Below are 6,360 nucleotides of genomic sequence, written 5' to 3' on the forward strand. Positions count from 1 at the left end.
CTATATATATATATAATAATATATACTATATATAATTAAGTATATAATTAAGTATATACATACTTAAAAATTTCATTTTTATTTTATATACAATATGCAATTAAACCTATAATAAGTCACTTTCTATTATAAAACAGTCTTTCAAATAGAAGAAAAATCCTAAAAATGAGTAATTTAGTTTGTTATTGTTGTTTTTTAATTCAAATTTTGATAATTAATATCTTACAATAAGAAATACGATAAAATCATATGTTCAATCAAAATTCTTTTGTTTTGATCTAGAATATTAGTTTTTAATCTGGGTACAAGGACTCATGGATGCGAGGGACCTTTCTTTGGAGCTATTAGAAGAGTTTAAACAATATACAGTATACTTAACTAGTAATAAAAATAAAGTTGTAGAGTTTATAAAACATTTTATGAAAACTACTATTATTTATTTTACTTCAGTCTTAATCGATATTAAAATAATAATACTTGTTTTAGTAATTTAGTATGTAAGTAACTTTTATTGTTAAATTAGTTTATTCTACAATTACCGTATTATTTTTTGAATTTTTGTTTAAACATTGACAAGCAAATCTGTATTTTGTCATTTAGAATAACACTATTTCTTTCTTCGAAACATTTAAATCATTCTTCTTTTAAATTGAGAGCTGTCTTTTTAAAATACAATTTTAATAAAATTATGCAAATTTTGATTTTAAAAGTATAATTATGTGATTTTTTTTCTGTTAATCTTAACATAGAATTAAATGTTTATTCTATTAATGAATGGGCTCAAGAGGAATTTTCTTAATCGCTTAAACTATAACCGAAGTTAAACGTGAAAATCTTACCTTCTTTATCATAAAAGGGTGAGAGCACATTTTTATTATTCAAGGAGCAGACGCAGTGGAAAATTAATCTAGAATACCATACAAGTAAACATTTCTAATCTGGTATTTCTTAAAATCAGAGAATAATTTATTAATATATAGACTATTTTTTTTAAATACATTAGATATGTTCACAAACCTTTTTTAAAAATATATGTAAATTCAAACAAAAACATCTGAGATGTTATAAAAATTGCCAAATAAAAACTTATGACAATTTAGACGACAGCCAAAATTTTTCTTAGGAGTTTTCCTTGGATAAAGATAAGCTTGGCGCTTAGAAGCGGTACCCACAGGATTTTTATCCTTATTATTCTTTTCTAGATTTAAGCGTCAAGCTTATCTTTATCAAAGGAAAACTTGTAAGAAAAATTTTGGCTGTTGTCTAAATTGTCATAAGTTTTTACTTGACAATTATTTTACATCTCAGATATTTTTGTTTGAATATCATTTATTTTTGTTTAATAATTGTATTGTTACTTCAAGACGATGACGGTCAATTCTGTCGGCGCCTGCCGACGCCTTCAGTACGTCGCGTCGTCTAGAAAAATCTTTATAAAAAGTTTTAACTGGCATATATTTTAGCTTTTGTTATTCTGAGTAACAGGTTGAATAAAATTCATTTATTTCCACGCAATTTAATCTTTATAAGCATAAAATTAAGCAATCAAACTGAATTAGCTCTATGGGAAACTTTGACCTATCGACCCGAAATTTTCGCCACCCCTTACTGATAACGAGAAAGGGTTAAGTTTAAAATTTGAGCATTCTAGACTCAGTAGTTTTTTTCTATAAGCATTTATAGTGCCGGATGAATGAGAAGAAAATACAGCCTTTTTTGGCGATTTTTGCACTTTTCCTTTGCTTATATTTCGGCAACCGCATTACAGAAAATCTTGAAATATTGCACCCTACCTAAGAACACAATTTTCTTTCGACGAGATATTTGGAATTACTTCAGGTGTTTAGGGGCGGAGAAATCGAACCCCGAAAATCGGTAACTCTGATTCCTGTACGTTACTTAATGGGAAATCACTGCTGTGACTTCTGATTAGATTTTCTAAAAGTTCATCTCCGTTACTCTTGATCACCTTTTCGACATTATCGCTGATATCAGTGATATCAGTGATTAAATATGTAATACATTTAGTTTTGACATCGAAACTAACTTTTCATGAAGTTTGTTTACATTATTTACTTAACAAATCGATTGAAAATAAACTTGAGTAAATAACAATTGTACAGTCTCTTTATTAGACACGGTCAGGAACATATTTTCATAACATGATATGATTAATCTAGAATAATCCTATTTTGATTGAAACGGAGAATAATCTGTACAACTTAGTTTTCAATTTTTATCGAATCTAGTCATCATTTCAATAGTCTATTTAAAGATTCTTGCATTGTACATTTACATTTTTTCCCCCTTTTACTTAAAAGGATCTAAATATAATTTGACGCTTAAGCATTTAGGCCAAACATATCTTTCACGTAAATATCACTACAAAATGCCAAAATATTTATATATTATTAATTGAATATTGATAGATTACTTATATCTATAAACTATTCTTATGATATTTTTATAATTAAATAATATTTTCAATCTATTTAAACTGAAAAGGATTTTAAAAAGTAAGAAATTATACATAGTATAGTTATTTTGTTCGTATTTTGTAAGCAATTAAAAAGACAGTTAATCAGTAATGTGCAATTTCTAATGCATTATTCAGTTATTTTTTGATGGAATTTAGATTTTTTCAAGTCAATCTATTATCAAATATAAATTAAATGCATATTTTACATTTATTTGGTTATCGATCTGATAATATATTATCGGATCTATTATTACAAAACACCTTTCTCACTTTTTTTAGTAAATTTTTAATTAAATTAAAAATTTACTAGAAATATTAGAATGTACATAGAATGTTATCAGATCAATAACCAAATAAATACAAAATATATCTATATATGGTATACGGTATATTAAATTCTTAAATTATAATACACTCATTGACAAAAAGTTATGCACCAACGAAGAAACGTTGAATCGAATGGAAATTTTTAGTGCCAACGTAATAAGTGATTACAATATCACAGCAAACGGGCAATTTTCTATGGAACAACGGTACAATATAAAATAACCTTTAATACCTTATAAAACTTTTTGTCTCGACATATACGGCGATTTGATCGGGCATAGCATACAAGTATTCTATATTATGCAGCGACACAGTGGTGCACACAGGATTTAATCTTGGAGAGAACCGAATTAAAAGGATAAAAAAAATTAATGCAGATTCAATAAAATTTCACCTTATGTGACTACTAATTCATAAATAGTATAGAAATAGAAGACAGGACACAATATAAATTTAAAAAAAGAAATATTAATTAGGAAAAGATTTTTGGAAAACTTTTTAGTCTTTATTTTCTTTTTTCTATGGAGGGTCCCTCTCTTCAGCTCCTCTCGCTGCAGTGGGTGCACCTCTGCAGTGACAGATTTGCGTACGGATATTGCAACAGCCATTCCAGATCACTCACATTCGTAGATGCCGAAAGTTGCCATCTGATTCCACAAATTTTCGATGGGCGACAAATCTGAAAATCAACAGAATGTAGCAATATGACAGATACATGAGAAACCCTAGCTATAGGCAGTCGAGCATTATTCTTCTGGAAAACTTTTATTGTTGTTCGAAACCCTGTTGCAAAAGACAACAAATGAGGATGCAGGATTTCCTAATCGTGCTGCTATGCTATCAATGTTCCACGCACCACTAACGCGGGCTGACTGACTGTAATACGAGATTTCTCTCTAAACCATCAGGCCAGCAGTGGGGGTAGTGTGACGCTAAATAGTAAAGTTCGAATTGAAGTGTTTACCAATATCGTCACACTATAACTCGGTGGTCGTCCATTCCAAAACAAAGCCGTAATTTGTCTCTAAAGACGATACGCTGTCAGTTCGTAGCAGTCTATGCTCTCTGTCACAGCATCATTTCAAACGAAGTGCCGATGTTGGGATACTAATGGCAAGATGCGTAGTAGTCGTCGTGCATGCAAATTTGCCTCTGATAGTTTCCTGTCAATGGTTCAAGAAGAAACTGGAAATCCAGTAAGGCGTCCATCTATCTCTAAATGATGGAAAAAGAGCTACTTGTCCCATGATTATATGAGGCCGGGACCACACACTCTCCCTGGGACGGAAACCGGCTGTCGAGCTAAAGTCAATATATCGGTGACTTATTACGTAAATAGGATTGGTGTGACCAAGGAACGGGGTGCGAGACGATTTAATTGTCGCATTCCAGACCTAATTGACAGATCCACGATCGTCAATCGTGAGAACGATCGAGGGATCGACCGTCGGGGAAACTTTGGACGGTCACCTTACAGAGAGTTCAAAGCAGGTCCTGCTGACACTCCTGTGGAGGGGGCGGCGGCTGAGACAGCTTCCTCCTCTCCGGGACAGAAAAACAGACATTAGGTGAAAATTTACGGGACCGTCATCCGGGAAAGGGCTTGACCCGACTCCGGAGGGGAACGGCTCCGACGGGGACATTCGACGACCCCTCGGCCCGAATCGCGTCCCTGGCAACAGACCAGGGACCAATAGAATCGCAGGGGACCAACATTCGGACCAACCAAAACCTCGGAATTTCGGGAGAGAAAAGATTATAAAAGCCCGAAGTCCCAAGGACACGGGGATGGTTGAGAGGCTAAGATCGAGAGCGCCAGTTTCAGCGGACCGGATTAACCCAGAGATTTCCGAAGAAGAGGACTTGGGACCAAATTTCCCGTGTCAGCTCTCCACTCTGCAACCTCCACGATCTTCGAGGAGACGGACCTTCTCCTCGATTTATTTCTGGTGTGTGTGTCGACTCACTTCAACGGACAACGGACTATCCGGCGGATTCTTCCTTCGTGACGGTCGCACTTCAACGGACAATGGACTATCCGGCGGACTCTTCCTTCGTGACGGACGCACTTCGACGATCCGACGTTTGTGAACTATTGTAAGCATGTTTTTAGTTCAATAAACGCGCTGAATTTGTGAATACGGTCTCTGTGTGAGTCTTTGCGTCCAGAAACCGCGACCCCCATAAGGAGAGGCTTTCTCGTGTCATCCTGACAGATCACGGGCAAAGCGAGGGTCGTAACCTTTCACCTTAAGGGCGACCTCCGTGCGAGTTAGGTTCGGGTACACCGCGTCCTTAAAAAGGGGACAATCCTCACGGTGGTGTCTCCCCAAGAGCGTCCTCCTTACAATTATCTCGCTTGTCTGGGGCGTCCAAAACTGCTCGTTTATGTACCCTCACACATTTACCTTTTCCAACAGCTCGTCACAGTTAGTAGAAACGGCCCAGATTGAGGACTATTTGGCGAAAAGGCCGCTTTGTTTCTCTTAGCTCAATGATGCAGCCTCTCAAACTCCGTTAGCTGTGCATGTCTTTGACTGAGTCGTATAAGAATGCTATTCAATCGAAGACTTCTAAACAACTGGTACACCGAAGTATGCGTACACAGTAAGCCTTTGCAAGCCTTTTTATAAGATACTGAGATAGAAATTTTAAAGCACTCCGATGTCATTATCTGAAGTGCATTCAGACCATAATCATTTACATTCTTGTTTGAAACAGCTGTATGAAGAGTTTTGCAGTAATAGGACAATCTGAATCATTTTTTCCAATGAGTGTATAGTTAAAAATATATTACTAAAAATAATTTATTACTTTAACTTTTAATTATTAAACATTTTAATATTCAAAAACGAGAAATTGCAATAAAAAAACTGAGCTTTAATTATCCATTTATATCTAAAATATTTATTTGCAATCATAAAAAGTGAATTATCTCTCACAATTTAAAACATGTCATTCAATAAAAATATACTGTACAGTACAGTATATTGTAGAAAATCTATTAATAGAAGGAAGATTTTTGAAAGATTAGAATGTATGCTATAGCATAGCATCAATTAAACTACATTCTAATAACCTTGAATAAAAATAAATAGAAAACATTAAAAATATTTTAAACAAATGTAAAAAAAATTACGAAAGCTATAGATTCGAAGTAGAAACATTTAGAAACAATGAAAATAGATAAACTTTTAAAATAGCCCATTTAAAACCGGGCATAATAAAAAGAGAAGCGATTTAAATCGTTTCACTTTTTTAAGGTATTGATTCGAATCTATCAAGAAGCTGTAATCGATCATCCTAGTTTGTTAATTAAATTAGTAATTGTTCTCGCCTGATTTCTATAGTCTAATTGTTTTCTTTACTCAACAATCGCTACTCTTACGATAACAGTTTTATATTCGTATGCATTTAAATATTTTATTTGCATGTTTAATCTGTTAGTGACAAGAAAATTAAAAAAATAGAATTACAAAAATTACTGTACAATAGAATTACTATACAAAAAGTTTTAATTGAAACCTACTGTAACTTTATGAATTAAAAACTTA

This window comes from Centruroides sculpturatus, unplaced genomic scaffold (assembly GCF_000671375.1).
Source record: "Centruroides sculpturatus isolate CEXI.00-Female unplaced genomic scaffold, Cexi_2.0 scaffold190, whole genome shotgun sequence".
Taxonomy (NCBI): Eukaryota; Metazoa; Arthropoda; class Arachnida; order Scorpiones; family Buthidae; genus Centruroides; species Centruroides sculpturatus.